General features: G+C 42.8%; 1 protein-coding gene across 1 annotated transcript in view; it reads left to right on the top strand.

Annotated features, from left to right (window-relative positions):
• LOC124556627 (protein zyg-11 homolog B-like) overlaps positions 1 to 16,898 on the top strand; it is a 222,705-nt gene that overhangs the window by 58,497 nt on the left and 147,310 nt on the right. The window lies entirely within an intron of this gene.

Below are 16,898 nucleotides of genomic sequence, written 5' to 3'. Positions count from 1 at the left end.
GCCGTTAGGCTTGGGAATTGCATCTCACATTTCTCCCTTTTACTCCATGGCCTAGGACATCCACATCATGGCACACTCAGGATGGCGCAATTTCAATCATATATAGAAGATCATGTCACTGGGAGTGTCGCTGCCATGATCTATACCTGATAATTTTTTGCTACTAGTGTGAGTAATTGTCGTTAGTAGAAAGCATTTGCTGTTGGTGGTCATATTGGTTTGCTAGCTATTCCTCACAAGTTGAAGGTGATTCAAATAAAAACCTTAAAAGTGCTATAATAGCCTTAATTCTAACAATGAACAAAAACACTTACATGTCATTTTTCAACAGTCTCCTTGACATTGAATGCACGTATTCCACCACTTCAGATGTGCACAGTTACCACGACGAAATAATACTTTTGGTAGTGTGTAGCCAGTCGTGCATCCCAGTTTTCACTACTTCGTCGTTTCTGGAACAACTGCCACCCATTGCTTCTGTGAGTGCGCCGAATAGATGAAAACTTGTGGCTGTTTCGTTATGAATTACTCATTGGTTCTCCTCTACAAATTCCTCCACTAACGCAACGTTCTCGCCTGGCACTATGCGGTGAGCCAGCCATTGCCTTGGAGCGTCCTCCACAGAAGTTACACTGTTTTTAAACTTCCTACACCACTCATACACTTGCTGCAATGACTAACAAGAATCACCTTTTATGCTGTCATTCTGCGACGAATTTCCATTGGTTTGAAACCTTCACTACACAAAAACGCATCACAGATCACTGCTCATGGTGCATGTTGGCAGTAGAGCAGCCATCTTGTTGTGGACGCTACTGCCATTCTTCGAGACCTACAAGATTACCAGTGGTATCTTCATGCTCCCCCAACATGTCGGAGTCTGAGGAGAGGGCTGTCCTGCTGGCGGAATGCTTCTCACTGGGGCTGTTGCAGGCACTGGATGACACTCTAGAGGCGTAATTTGTAGCGCTGTGCTACCAAATGCCATATCTTTGGTTGGAAGCATCAGAATTTTTCTATGATATCACACACTCTAATAATGTAGTATTTATCTATTGTCGTACGGTATTTCTTTGGTTAGAAATCGGTAGTGTCTATAGAATTCACTGTGACATTACTCATAAACACTAGAAATGGAATGGTGGCTTAGCAATGCACACAAATCAAGACAACGCTGGGAGCATAATGACGATGCGATAGACTGCGGCGATTAGATATGACGTGGCGTGATGTAACATGACGCGATGCGATGCTGCACAATGCAAGTGACGACGTGGCTCTGTTCAATGTTGTCGTTGTCACACAAATAGGGTTGTTGTTGTTGTCGTCTTCAGTCCGAAGACTGGTTTGATGAAGCTCTCCGTGCTACTGTATCCTGTGCGAGCCTCCTCATCTCCAAATAACTACTGAAACCTACATCCTTCTGAATCTGCATACTGAATTCATCTTGTGGTCTCCCTCTACGATTTTTACCACCCAGCTTTCTCTCCAGTACTAAAGTGATCTCTTGATGTCTCAGAATGTGTCCTATCAACCTATCCCTTCTTCTAGTCAGGTTGTGCCACAAATTTCTTTTCTCCCAATTCTATTCAGTACCTCCTCATTAGTTATGTGATCTACCCATCTTATAATCAGCATTCTTCTGCAGCACCACATTTCAAAAGCACCTGTTCTCTTCTTGTCTAAACTGTTTATCATACGTGTTTCACTTCCATACAAATACTTTCAGAAAAGACTTCCTGGCCCTTAAATCTGTATTCGGTGTTAACAAATTTCTCATCTGCAGAAACGCTTTTCTTGCCATTGCCAGTCTGCATTGTATATTCTCTCTGCTTCGAAATTCAGTAGTTATTTTGCTGCCCAAATAGCAAAACTCATCTACTAAATTGTCTAGTTCCCTTATCTAACTCCCTCAGGATCATCTGATTTAATTCGACTACATTCCATTAGCTTCCTTTCAAGATACTGTACATCCCGTTCAAAGGCTCTTCCAAGTCATTTGCTGTCTCTGATGCAATTTCAGTTTTTATTTCTTCTCCCTGGACTTTAACTCCTGCTCCAGTTGTTGTTTGGTTTCCTTTACTGTTTGTTCAATGTTGAGGTTGAATAACGTCTGGGATAAGTTACAACCCTGTGTCACTCCCTTCTCAACCACTGCCTCCCTTTTATGCCCCCTTGACTCTTATAACTGCCATCTGGTTTCTGTGCAAGTTGTGACTAGCCTCTCGCTCCCTGTATTTTTCCCCTGCTACCTTTTGAATTTCAAAGAGATTATTTTAGTCAACATAGAAGCTTTCTCTGATAAAGTCTACCAACACTGTACATGTGGATTAGCCTTTCCTTAACCTATCTTTTAAGAGAAGTCATAGGGTCAATATTGCCTCGTGTGTTCCTACATTTCTCTGTAATCCAAACTAATCTTCCCCGAGGTCGGTTTCTACTTTTTTTCCATTCTTCTGTAAAGAACTCGTATTAGTATTTTGCAACCATGGCTTATTAGACTGATAGTTCTGTAATATTTACATATGTCAGCACCTGCTTTCTTTAGAATTGTAATTATGGTGTTCCTCTCGAAGTTTGAGAGTATTGAGCCTATCGCGTACATCTTGTACACCAGTTGGAAGAGTTTTATCATGGCTGGTTCTTCCAAGACTATCAGTACTTCTGACAGAATGTCGTCTACTCCTGAGGCCTTGTTTTGATGGAGGTCTTAGTTCTCTGTCAAATTCTTCTCGCAGTATCATGTCTTCGTCTACATTCTCTTCTGTTTTTGTAATATTGCCTGCGAGCTCATCTCCCTTATACAGCCACTCTATATATTCCTTCCGCCTTTCAGATTACCCCTCTTTGCTTAAGACTGGTTTTCCATCTGAGCTCTTATTCATACAGCTGCTTCTCTTTTCTCCAAAGGCTTCTTTAATTTTCCTGTAGGTGATATCTATCTTTCCCCTAGTAATATATGCTTCTAAATCCTTAAATTTGCCCACTAGCCATTCCTGCTTAACCATTTTTAGACGTTTGTGTTCTGTTTCGCCTGGTTCATTTACTGCATTTTTATATTTTCATGTTTCGTCAGTAAATTCAATATATTTTTTGTTCTCCAAGGATTTCTACTTGGCCTTCACTGTTTCATCTCTTAAAGCTACCCATTCACTTTCTACTGTATTTTTTCCCCTGTTCTTGTTAATCGTTGCCTAAGGCTCCATCTGAAACACTCAGCAAACTTTGGTTCTTTCAACTTATTCAGGTTCCATGTCCTTAATCTCCCACCTTTTTGCAATTTCTTCAGTTTTAATGTACAGTTCATACCAATAAATTGTGGTCAGAGTCCACATCTGCCCCTGGAAATGTCTTACAATTTAAAATATGGTTTGAAACTTCCTGGCAGATTAAAACCTTCTGCCGAACTGAGACTCAACTCAGGACCTTTGCCTTTTGCGGGCAAGTGCTCTACCGACTGAGCTGCCCAAACACGACTCACGACCCGTCCTCACAGCTTTAATTCTGCCAGTACCTCGTCCCCTACCTTCCAAACTTCACAGAAGCTCTCCTGTGAACCTTGCAGAACTAGCACTCCTGGAAGATAGGATATTGCAGAGACATGGCTTAGCCACAGCCTGGGGGATGTTTCCAGAATGAAATGTTCATTCTGCAGCGAAGTGTGTGCTGATATGAAACTTCAACTGTGAGCTGGACCGAAACTTCTACTCAGGACGTTTGCCTTTCGCAGGCAAGGGCTCTACCAACTGAGCCACCCAAGCACGACTCACGACCCGTCCTCACAACTTTAATTCTGCCAGCATCTTGTCCCCAACATTCCAAACTTCACAGAAGCTCTCCTGTGAACTTTGCAGAACTAGCACTCCTGGAAGAAAGTTTTAATCTATCTCTGCAGTATCCTTTCTTCCAGGAGTGCTAGTTCTGCAAGGCTCACAGGAGAGCTTCTGTGAAGTTTGGAAGGTTGGAGACGAGGTACTGGCAGAATTAAAGCTGAGAGAACGGGTCGTGAGTCATGCTTGAGTAGCTGAGTGATTAGAGCACTTGCCTACAAAAGGCAAAGGTTAGGTCCCAAGTCTTGGCCCAGCACACAGTTTTAATCTGGCAGAAAGTTTCATATCAGCGCACACTCCACTGCAGAGTGAAAATTTCATTTTAAAATGTGATTCCTATATCTCTGTCTTCCCGTTATATAATCAATCTGAATCCTTCTAGTGTCTCCAGGTCTCTTCCACGTGTACAACCTCCTTTCATGATTCTTAAACCAGATGTTAGCGGTAATTAACTTGTGCTCTGTGCAAAATTTTACTAGTCGGTTTTCTCTGTCATTCCTTTCTCCCAATCAGTTTTCACTTACTTTTTTCCTTCTCTCCCTTATGGTATTCCAGTCAGCTATCACTACTAAATTTTGGTCTCTTGGAACTGTCTGAATAATTTCTTTTGTCTCATCGTACATGTCTTTAATCTCTTCATGAACTGCATAGCTAGTTGACATACAAACTTGTATTACTGTGGTGGGTGTGGGCTTTGTGTCTATCTCAGCTACAATAATGCATTCATTATTCTGTTCATAGTAGCTTACCTGCATTCCTATTTTCTTATTCATTATTAAACCTACTCCTGCATTACCTCTATTTATTTCTGTATTTATAACCCTGTATTCACTTGACCGGAAGTCCTGTTCCACCTGCCACCGAACTTCACTAATTCCCTCAGTATCTAATTATAACTTACCCATTTCCCTCTTTAAATTTTCTAACGTACCTGCCCAATTTTGTTTCTCCTGGCGACATCCTCCTCCCAAAATAAAGAGACTTAATTGTTTTAATAAGTATACATTTTAAATTAACACACAAAACTTAAAGTGCATTGCTATTTATATGAAGAGCGACAGTCGATACAAAAAAGAAATTGATTCACCCATAGGTAGGACATATTTTCCTTTGGTGCGTCAAACAGATGAACTTCGTACATATGGTGCACTTAAGCCTGGATTTTCTGTCTTGGGACTGAACACAAAAGGCACATATTCCCGTTGATGGTTGTGGTCTGTCAGGTGTTTGAATTCCATTGTTTATTTTCGACGCATTACATATGGTCTCACAGAGCTGATGCGACAAATTTGACTACGTACTGAGCTTATCACTTGCAGTCTTACTAATGTTGTGGTAAGATTTTTCAAATATTAAGGCCTGTTCTTCATCATTTCTTTCTCCGGTACAGTTGAATCTCTCAAAAGGATCATACTGTTGACTCCAATAATATCTAGCAAGTTTATAACACTAGTGCAGATTAATAATTACCAAAAATTGTTTAAACCTGCAGAGTATAGTGTTACCCTCTGGGAGGATTTTTTAATTTGGCCGTGTGTTACCTAACAGAAACAGGGTATTGAACATGAAATTTGTAAGGGTGGCAGTTTGTAGACAACAGAAAGACTAAAATTTGGTAAGAAATTACAGTAACAGATTTAATATAAATGAAATAATAAAACGGTCGCCAGCCTAATTAGGCATAATAATGTGAAAACATTTTCAACGGATCTGCATATACTTTTTCAAAAGTGACTTTCATAGATTTTTTCTCAGAAAAGTGCAATGAACACCTGCAACAACCAGACGAAACTACACAGTGAGTAGCAATAGCACTCAATTGTAAAGACTTGCATTCAGAGAAACAATAGAGACTTTATCCCTGCTGACTACAATCACTACTTCAGTCTTCAAATAATTCAGCACAAAAAATGTTGTCAAAGACTAAAACGAGACTAACTAGCATCTGACCAGAGTTCAATTTAGTTACACTTATACATGTCCCAAATGCAATAAAATTCACAATACTCACATTTCATATGCATTTCACTTTGTCAATGTTTCAGGTTCATTCGCAGAAACCTACTCACAGTTTGACTTATTCTGTTATTAAATATTATAGTGAAATGCTACAAACTGACCACTCCTTTATCCACAAATAAACACGATGTACAGAAAATCCTCGCATTACAATAAATGCTGAACTACAACCCTACTTAAGATCATTTAGCCCTCAAAGCTTGAAAACAACATACACTAGCAATATTTTCATCTGGATTTTTAAGTAAGTTCAAATTAAAGCAAATATTCAAAAGGTTTCAAATTTTTCTGTCTCTTTCATCACTTGTGAAGCAAGGGATTTTAACCAATCACATTTAGATTCATGAGTACTAACCACTTGGCACTTTCCTATTGAAATATTTCCTAGTGAATTAAAAACTTTTCATCTGATAAATATTATGTGTCCCTTATATTACTCGTGAAGCGAGTTGTTTTCACTAACAATCTTGATGTTCCTATACATTGAACAATGACACTTGTAAATTAGAAGCTGTTCAAAGTAAATTGGAGCTTTTCATAAATTCAACGTAAAATAAAATAGATTAATATCAGTCTTTCACAAACAGGATACTCGGACTTAAATACTTTGAGGGAAGAACCCTGCTTGGTTGATTGAAGGGGAAAATTTCGTGGTTCGAATACCAGTTTTTCCAACACTTGGATTATTATTGAAAAATTAAACAGACACAAACACACTGGTTCATACTGATACACAGTGCTAACCTCCTGAAGTTGATGGAGCAGTGGAGCAATGGCGGTGGCGAGCACATGGCGGCTACCTGGTCTCCCATCTGGCGGATTATTGCTCTATTTCGTTTCTTCTTGGCGACGTAAATATTAATTTTAGAGCTGTTCCCAATGCGATAGCACCCTTTTATAGCAGTAACCACATCCGAGGCCGTTCCATCACTGACTGCCTATTAGACTTGGCCACTGTTTCTATGTTTCGATACAGTGTATCGATACGTGGAACTGTTTCAGTGTTTCGGAACGGCTACGGTTCACTGTTTCGAAACAGTGGTGTTTCATTCCACCCCTGTCTCGGATAACTGGGCCACATTCGGTCTCGAGCCAGACACAGAAACTGTATCGTTGTTTCAGAATAAGGCTGTTTCAGTCCACCAGTGCTTGGAACGGACTAATTGTATCGAAACAGTGATGTTTCATCCCCCTCTGTGTCGGACGAGATTCGGGCTCTGCACAGGTACTGAAACACATTTAACATACCACTTCATGAAACACTTTCAAGAGTGTCAAAATCTTTGTGACAAACAATAGCATGAAGCTTAAGATATCCGAAAATAAAGCTTCCTTTCTAGCTGACTGTCATATTCCGAAATGGCGTAATATCTGCTTTATAAACACTAACCGAGCAATAAAACAACGCATACTATTCACATTCAAAATAATGAATATGTGAAAATCATTCAGTTAAATTACACTTTTTGATAACATACGCTTCTCTGTTCATGTACAGTAATCATATTAAGAAACGTAAGTAAGCCTACAACATTTTGAATAAAAAAAGGCGTAGAGTGACAGTTATTAGACATATACATAAATCTGATGTAGGTATAATTGCAAGCAATCTGTTTGACATATCACTGATAGTGTAATGGTGAACGGGAAGGACTAGGAAGCATGGTGAATTTATAGTAACGGTTCGAAACACCTTGAAAGACAAAATTTTTTTCTGTTATGTTTTGTTATTTATTCGAATTATTTGGCGTTATTTGTGAGTCTATAGTCACTGTGCCTATTATCCTCAATGATTCCCTTTGTGTCCATGGCAATTAGCAGGATGGGTATATTACCCATACTAAAGGAATGTGGGAATTCCAGTAGCATATCCGTTGTTTCTGCAGTTTGCTCCCACCTCCAGTTCCGTTCGTGGTGGCCTTTCTGTCTTCAGCTATGGCTGTCCTCATGCAATTGAAAAGTATGAAAGCCACACGACACGAAAGCAGCGCATTTTCTGCAGAAATACGAAACTGCCAAGACGCCTAAGTGATAATTTCATACTTTCTGGGATATGATTAGCGCTCTCGCAACTCATTTGTGTTTATGTGGACATACTTATACAGTAGACATTCAAGATGATAAAATGTGTAGGTTTATTAGATTACAAAACACAAACTGTTTCACTGTTTCGAAACAGCGTATCGAAACATTACATTGTACTGTTTCATTTGTTTCGAAACAGTTACGTGTTTCAGTTTGCCCATCTCTACTGCCTATTGTGCTCTCTCGCTTCCCGCTCAGCCTAACCGCCACTACCACCTTTTCTTTGCGCGCCAAAACCACTTTTAGCGGAGGGGAATCGCTATGTCTTTTATATTAAACAATACAGAATCCCTAAGTATGAAGTAGTTTTTAAATTGCAGTTTCTCATACAAAAACAAACATGTTAAGAAAGTTTCATTATTTAAACACACAGTTATAATTCCACAAAACATATTTCGCTAAACTCTACTTCCTTACGGTAATGCAAATACATTAAGCAGAAAAGCGTAAACACTCTGTACTTCACATAATAAACTACTCACTATCGATTATGGTGTTACAAGTTGTAGAACAAACATAATGACCAATGTATTGTCGTTCTGGATGTAGAGTATGTATGACAAAACTGGTCCAAAGCATCAACGCCCCCTTTCTTCTGGTTGTAAAATTGTACAATATCTGGCAATGTCTTATTTTCGTTTGGGTCATCTCCTTTCTAGTGCATAGTGGAAAGCATGAGCACTATCTTTTTTCTTTTCTGTGGCGGACAGTAAGACAGAAGAATGAGTTGATCACTATATGCAAACATAGCAAAATTCTTCTGTCTAGTTTGTACTTCCAGAAACGTTGGCGGAATCTCCTTTTTATTTTTCCTCAAGGTTCTAATAAGCGTTATTTTTTTATAGCAGATGTTTTGTCTTCTCTGATGCAAACCAGTTATCTGTTGTTACTTTTTAATCATTCCATGGAAAGACATGGTCACTTTTTCACAGTAATGTTGAGTGACTGGGAGGTTTTCTGTTGTTGATCCTTTACCTGTATATACAGGGTGTTACAAAAAGGTACAGCCAAACTTTCAGGAGACATTCCTCACACACCAAGAAAGAAAATATGTTATGTGGACATGTGTCCGGAAACGCTTACTTTCCATGTTAGAGCTCATTTTATTACTTCTCTTCAAATCACATTAATCATGGAATGGAAACACACAGCAACAGAACGTACCAGCGTGACTTCAAACACTTTGTTACAGGAAATGTTCAAAATGTCATCCGTTAGCGAGGATACATGCATCCACCCTCCGTCGCATGGAATCCCTGATGCGCTGATGCGGCCCTGGAGAACGGCGTATTGTATCACAGCCGTCCACAATACGAGCACGAAGAGTCTCTACATTTGGTACCGGGGTTGCGTAGACAAGAGCTTTCAAATGCCCCCATAAATGAAAGTCGAGAGGGTTGAGGTCAGGAGAGCGTGGAGGCCATGGAATTGGTCCGCCTCTACCAATCCATCGGTCACCGAATCTGTTGTTGAGAAGCGTACGAACACTTCGACTGAAATGTGCAGGAGCTCCATCGTGCATGAACCACATGTTGTGTCGTTGTTGTAAAGGCACATGTTCTAGCAGCACAGGTAGATTATCCCGTATGAAATCATGATAACGTGCTCCATTGAGCGTAGGTGGAAGAACGTGGGGCCCAATCAAGACATCAGCAACAATGCCTGCCCAAACGTTCACAGAAAATCTGTGTTGATGACGTGATTGCACAGTTGCGTGCGGATTCTCGTCAGCCCACACATGTTGACTGTGAAAATTTACAATTTGATCACGTTGGAATGAAGCCTCATCCGTAAAGAGAACATTTGCACTGAAATGAGGATTGACACATTGTTGGATGAACCATTCGCAGAAGTTTACCCGTGGAGGCCAATCAGCTGCTGATAGTGCCTGCACACGCTGTACATGGTACGGAAACCACTGGTTCTCCCGTAGCACTCTCCATACAGTGACGTGGTCAACGTTACCTTGTACAGCAGAAACTTCTCTGACGCTGACATTAGGGTTATCGTCAATTGCACGAAGAATTGCCTCGTCCATTGCAGGTGTCCTCGACGTTCTAGGTCTTCCCCAGTCGCGAGTCATAGGCTGGAATGTTCCGTGCTCCCTAAGACGCCGATCAATTGCTTCGAACGTCTTCCTGTCGGGACACCTTCGTTCTGGAAATCTGTCTCGATACAAACGTACCGCGCCACGGCTATTGCCCCGTGCTAATCCATACATCAAATGGGCATCTGCCAACTCCGCATTTGTAAACATTGCACTGACTGCAAAACCACGTTCGTGATGAACACTAACCTGTTGATGCTACGTACTAATGTGCTTGATGCTAGTACAATAGAGAAATGAGTCGCATGTCAACACAAGCACCGAAGTCAACATTACCTTCCTTCAATTGAGCCAACTGGCAGTGAATCGAGGAAGTACAGTACATACTGACGAAACTAAAATGAGCTCTAACATGGAAATTAAGCGTTTCCGGACACATGTCCACATAACATCTTTTCTTTATTTGTGTGTGAGGAATGTTTCCTGAAAGTTTGGCCGTACCTTTTTGAAACACCCTGTATTTCGGCATCTACAGAATAATATCTTTTGAAATCACAGCACATCAAGATCTTGATACCATACTTGTCCGGCTTTGGTGCATATACATTTTAAATGAGCAGTGGCCCTTTAATCCGAACAGCAACTCGTCGATTGTGGTGTATTCTGATGGAACTTCTAATTCATTCATTTTAAAAAATGACCTCCCAAACACTTCTGGGGAGGCCGCCAAGTTACTGTTTTGTTTTCTCTAATTTCTACTGTCTCTAATATCAAATCTGAGACAGTTTTGTAAAAATCGAAAGCGAGTCTCTGACATCGTTGACCGGATATGGATATCCCCGAGTCCTTATCGCAAACGATGGCCTCAAGGTTGCATTTTCAACATGTGTCGGTCATTTTTAAATTCCAGCCACTGTACAGCTATCTATCTCTGTGTAAATTGTGTAATTAAGTTTAAATTTTCTTCAGTAAAACATAATTTCCATGCTTCTATAGGTGATTTTACATCCTTTGTCTCGTTCCCGTTGCGTGGCAAACGAACGAACAAATTTTCATTTGGTGTTCTATAAAGTTTTCCTTTCTGGCCACTCCATTTGAAGCGATCCTTGCCAAAAAATTTCGGAGGTGCATTCACAACTACTACACTGAAGAGCCAAAGAAACTGGCACACGTGCCAAATATCGTGTAGGGTCTCCGCGAGCACGCAGAAGTGCCGCAACACTACGTGGCATGGACTCGACTAATGTCTGAAGTAGTGCTGGAAGGAACTGACACCATGAATCCTGCAGGGCTGTCCATAAACCCGTAAGAGTACGAGGGTGTGGAGATCTCTTCTGAACAGCCCGTTGCAAGGCATCCCAGATGTGCCCAATAATGTTCATGTCTAGGGAGTTTGGTATCCAGTGGAAGTGTTTAAACTCAGAAGAGTGTTCCTAGAGCCAGTCTGTAGCAATTCTGGATGTGTTGGGTGTCGCATTGTCCTGCTGGATTTGCCCAAGTCTGTCGGAATGCACAATCTACATCTACATGATTACTCTGCAATTCACATTTAAGTGCTTGGCAGAGGGTTCATCGAACCACAATCATACTGTCTCCCTACCATTCCATTCCCGAACAGCGCGCGGGAAAAACGAACACCTAAACCTTTCTGTTCGAGCTCTGATTTCTCTTATTTTGTTTTGATGATCATTCCTCCGTATGTAGGTTGGGCTCAACAAAATATTTTCGCATTCGGAAGAGAAAGTTGGTGACTGAAATTTCGTAAATACACTCCTGGAAATTGAAATAAGAACACCGTGAATTCATTGTCCCAGGAAGGGGAAACTTTATTGACACATTCCTGGCGTCAGATACATCACATGATCACACTGACAGAACCACAGGCACATAGACACAGGCAACAGAGCATGCACAATGTCGGCACTAGTACAGTGTATATCCACCTTTCGCAGCAATGCAGGCTGCTATTCTCCCATGGAGACGATCGTAGAGATGCTGGATGTAGTCCTGTGGAACGGCTTGCCATGCCATTTCCACCTGGCGCCTCAGTTGGACCAGCGTTCGTGCTGGACGTGCAGACCGCGTGAGACGACGCTTCATCCAGTCCCAAACATGCTCAATGGGGGACAGATCCGGAGATCTTGCTGGCCAGGGTAGTTGACTTACACCTTCTAGAGCACGTTGGGTGGCACGGGATACATGCGGACGTGCATTGTCCTGTTGGAACAGCAAGTTCCCTTGCCGGTCTGGGAATGGTAGAACGATGGGTTCGATGACGGTTTGGATGTACCGTGCACTATTCAGTGTCCCCTCGACGATCACCAGTGGTGTACGGCCAGTGTAGGAGATCGCTCCCCACACCATGATGCCGGGTGTTGGCCCTGTATGCCTCGGTCGTATGCAGTCCTGATTGTGGCGCTCACCTGCACGGCGCCAAACACTCATACGACCATCATTGGCACCAAGGCAGAAGCGACTCTCATCGCTGAAGACGACACGTCTCCATTCGTCCCTCCATTCACGCCTGTCGCGACACCACTGGAGGCGGGCTGCACGATGTTGGGGCGTGAGCGGAAGACGGCCTAACGGTGTGCGGGACCGTAGCCCAGCTTCATGGAGACGGTTGCGAATGGTCCTCGCCGATACCCCAGGAGCAACAGTGTCCCTAATTTGCTGGGAAGTGGCGGTGCGGTCCCCTACGGCACTGCGTAGGATCCTACGGTCTTGGCGTGCATCCGTGCGTCGCTGCGGTCCGGTCCCAGGTCGACGGGCACGTGCACCTTCCGCCGACCACTGGCGACAACATCGATGTACTGTGGAGACCTCACGCCCCACGTGTTGAGCAATTCGGCGGTACGTCCACCCGGCCTCCCGCATGCCCACTATACGCCCTCGCTCAAAGTCCGTCAACTGCACATACGGTTCACGTCCACGCTGTCGCGGCATGCTACCAGTGTTAAAGACTGCGATGGAGCTCCGTATGCCACGGCAAACTGGCTGACACTGACGGCGGCGGTGCACAAATGCTGCGCAGCTAGCGCCATTCGACGGCCAACACCGCGGTTCCTGGTGTGTCCGCTGTGCCGTGCGTGTGATCATTGCTTGTACAGCCCTCTCGCAGTGTCCGGAGCAAGTATGGTGGGTCTGACACACCGGTGTCAATGTGTTCTTTTTTCCATTTCCAGGAGTGTAGATCTCGCCGCGACGAAAAACGTCTTTGCTTTAATGACTTCCATCCCAACTCGCGTATCATATCTGCAACACTCTCTCCCCTATTACGTGATAATACAAAACGAGCTGCCCTGTTTTGCACCCTTTCGATGTCGTCCGTCAATCCCACCTGGTAAGGATCCCACACCGCGCAGCAATATTCTAACAGAGGACGAACGAGTGTAGTGTAAGCTGTCTCTTTAGTGGACTTGTTGCATCTGCTAAGTGTCCTGCCAATGAAACGCAACCTTTGGCTCGCCTTCCCCACAATATTATCTATGTGGTCTTTCCAACTGAAGTTGTTCGTAATTTTTACACCCAGGTGCTTAGTTGAATTGACAGCCTTCAGAATTGTACTATTTATCGAGTAATCGAATTCCAACGGATTTCTTTTGGAACTCATGTGGATCACTCACACTTTTCGTTATTTAGCGTCAACTGCCACCTGCCACACCATACAGCAATCTTTTCTAAATCGCTTTGCAACTTATACTGGTCTTCGGATGACCTTACTAGACGGTAAATTACAGCATCATCTGGGAACAACCTAAGAGAACTGCTCAGATTGTCACCCAGGTCATTTATGTAGATCAGGAACAGCAGAGGTCCCAGGACGCTTCCCTGGGGAACGCCTGATATCACTTCAGTTTTACTCGATGATTTGCCGTCTATTACTACGAGCTGCGACCTTCCTGACAGGAAATCACGAATCCAGTCGCACAACTGAGATGATACCCCATAGGCCCGCAGCTTGATTAGAAGTCGCTTGTGAGGAACGGTGTCAAAAGCTTTCCGGAAATCTAGAAATGCGGAATCAACTTGAGATCCCCTATCGATAGCGGCCATTACTTCGTGCGAATAAAGAGCTAGCTGCGTTGCACAAGAACGATGTTTTCTGAAACCATGCTGATTACGTATCAATAGATCGTTCCCTTCGAGGTGATTCATAATGTTTGAATACAGTATATGCTCCAAAACCCTACTGCAAACCGACGTCAATGATATAGGTCTGTAGTTCGATGGATTGCTCCTACTACCCTTCTTTAACACTGGTGCGACCTGCGCAATTTTCCAATCTGTAGGTACAGATCTATCGGTGAGCGAGCGGTTGTATATGATTACTAAGTAGGGAGCTATTGTATCAGCGTAATCTGAAAGGAACCTAATCGGTATACAATCTGGACCTGAAGACTTGCCCGTATCAAGCGATTTGAGTTGCTTCGCAACCCCTAAGATATCTTCTTCTAAGAAACTCGTGCTAGCAGCTGTTCGTGTTTCAAATTCTGGAATATTCCATTCGTCTTCCGTGGTGAAGGAATTTCGGAAAATAATGGACATGAATGGATGCAGGGGATTTAGACAGGATGTTTACGTACGTGTCACATGTCAGAGCCATATCTAGACGTATTAGGGTTGCCATATCACTCCAACTGCACACGCCCCACACCATTACACAGCCTCCATCAGCTCGAAAAGTCCATGGATTCATTAGATTGTCCCCATACCTGCACACGTCCATCTGCTCGATACAATTTGAAATGAGACTCGTGCGACCAGGCAACATGTTTTCAGTTATGAAAAGTCCAGCGTCGGTATTGATGGCCCAGGCGAGGCGTAAAGCTTTGTGTCGTGCAGTCATCAAGGTTACACGAGTGGGCATTCGTCTCCGAAAGCCCATATCGATGATGATTCGTTGAATGGTTCAAATGGGTCAAATGGCTCTGAGCACTATGGGACTCAACTGCTGAGGTCATTAGTCCCCTAGAACTTAGAACTAGTTAAACCTAACTAACCTAAGGACATCACAAACATCCATGCCCGAGGCAGGATTCGAACCTGCGACCGTAGCGGTCTTGCGGTTCCAGACTGCAGCGCCTTTAACCGCACGGCCACTTCGGCCGGCCGTTGAATGGTTCGCCTGTTGACACTTGTTGATGGCCCGGCATTGAAATCTGCAGCGGTTTGTGGAAGGGTTGCACTTCTATCACTTTGAACGATTCCCTTCAGTCGTGGTTGATTTCGTTCTTGCAGGGTCTTTTTCCGGTAGCACCGATGTCGGAGATTTGATGTTTTGTTGGATTCCTGATATTCATGGTACACTCACGAAATGGTCGTACGGGAAAATCCCCACTTCATCGCTATCTCGGCGATGCTGTGTCCCATTGCTCGAGCGCCGACTATACCACCATGTTCAAACTCACTTAAATCTTGATAACCTGTCATTGTAGCAGCAGTAACCAATCGAACAACTGCGTCAGATACTTGGTCTTACATACGCGTTGCCGACCGCAGCGCTGTATTCTGCCTGTTTACATATCTCTGTATGTGAAGACGCATACCTATATCAGTTTCTTTGGCGCTTGATTGTAGTTTATCTTCGTTTGAAATGTGTGGCGCATCCTCATTTGAAATGCGTGGATCGTCGTCGTCTAAACGGTGCTCTCTGCTTCGCTAGAATTGGAAGTGCGAGATGACATAGTATGAAGGTAAAATGAATTTGACGAAGTGTTGGGTAGTTCGTGTTTGTTCTCAGTGTTCTCTCTAAAAACGGCAGTAATTGCATCTTCTTCATCAGACTCAACATCCACTTCTTCAAAATCTGAACTGAAATGTGTTGGGTCTTGCCCACTTGTCTTGTATAGGGTGCCTAAGGGATGCTGCGTCTCGAAATGCTATTCAACACTTCAAGCAAATAACATTAGTAGTTTTATTTCTATAAAGCCGATTTAACAATACTTAACTAGGAGATTTACAAGTAGTAGTCGCAAACAATGGGCGACATGCAAACGGTAATATTCTTGGCAATGCAATGTTCCTGCAAGTTTTACACACGTCACTGATAACTAATGGCTGTACTGAGCCGATACTGAGTACTAATGTCTGTATACTGGGCAGCTGAGGCTGGCAGGAGCGCGCTTATTTTCACTCCTTGCAGAGGGCCCTCCTGCCGTGGCATGGTCCTTGTCAGAGGGTTATTGGCTGACGTCGCGACACCACCTCCTCTGTCCTTTCGTTCTTCCACTTCGTTCCGGTGCTTTTGGTTACGCCAGAACAAAAAGTATCGTATGAATTTCTGTTATATCCGCTTCCTTCGTCAAATCGAAAATCTGTTTGGAACTCGTGTTTCTGTCTGAAACGAGAATAAAAATAAACACGGAAATAAAAAAAGTTAACGTTAAGGAAAAGGCAAAGTTACCGAAAAATTAATGTTGTAAATATATGAGAAATTAACAGCCCTATTTCATTTAGAACATAATTACCAAGTGACAGAAAATAGTGAAAATAACCAAGAGATCTGCACCTCAGATAGTGTACACGTGAATCCAAGCAACCAAGACAGAATCAAGACTAGCAACCAGTCATATGACACTACTGTGATGGACAAACCTTTGGCACTGCCTAGTGGGAAATGGTCGAATCTTATTTCCCCTCTGGGGTGCAAGTGTACCCCAGGTAACATTCCCGAATTAAAATCATTAATAATTTCTGTACATGTCAATTACTGTAAAAGAAAACTTTCATAAAGTTAATAATTAAATAATAAATATTTACACTCGTGCTGTACTTAATGGGCTCCCGTCAACAGAAGAGGCCTCGCAGCGTTGTGTTGCGTAATATGGCATAGCAGGTTTTGCTGCTGTTTCTACAGATCTCCACTATAGCTACTATACACATAGTTCTTAAATCAAATGCTAAACAATAAGGTA

This window comes from Schistocerca americana, chromosome X (genome assembly GCF_021461395.2).
Source record: "Schistocerca americana isolate TAMUIC-IGC-003095 chromosome X, iqSchAmer2.1, whole genome shotgun sequence".
Lineage (NCBI taxonomy): Eukaryota > Metazoa > Arthropoda > Insecta > Orthoptera > Acrididae > Schistocerca > Schistocerca americana.
Note: the sequence above shows the minus strand (reverse complement) of the source record. Positions and strands in the feature narration are given on the sequence as shown.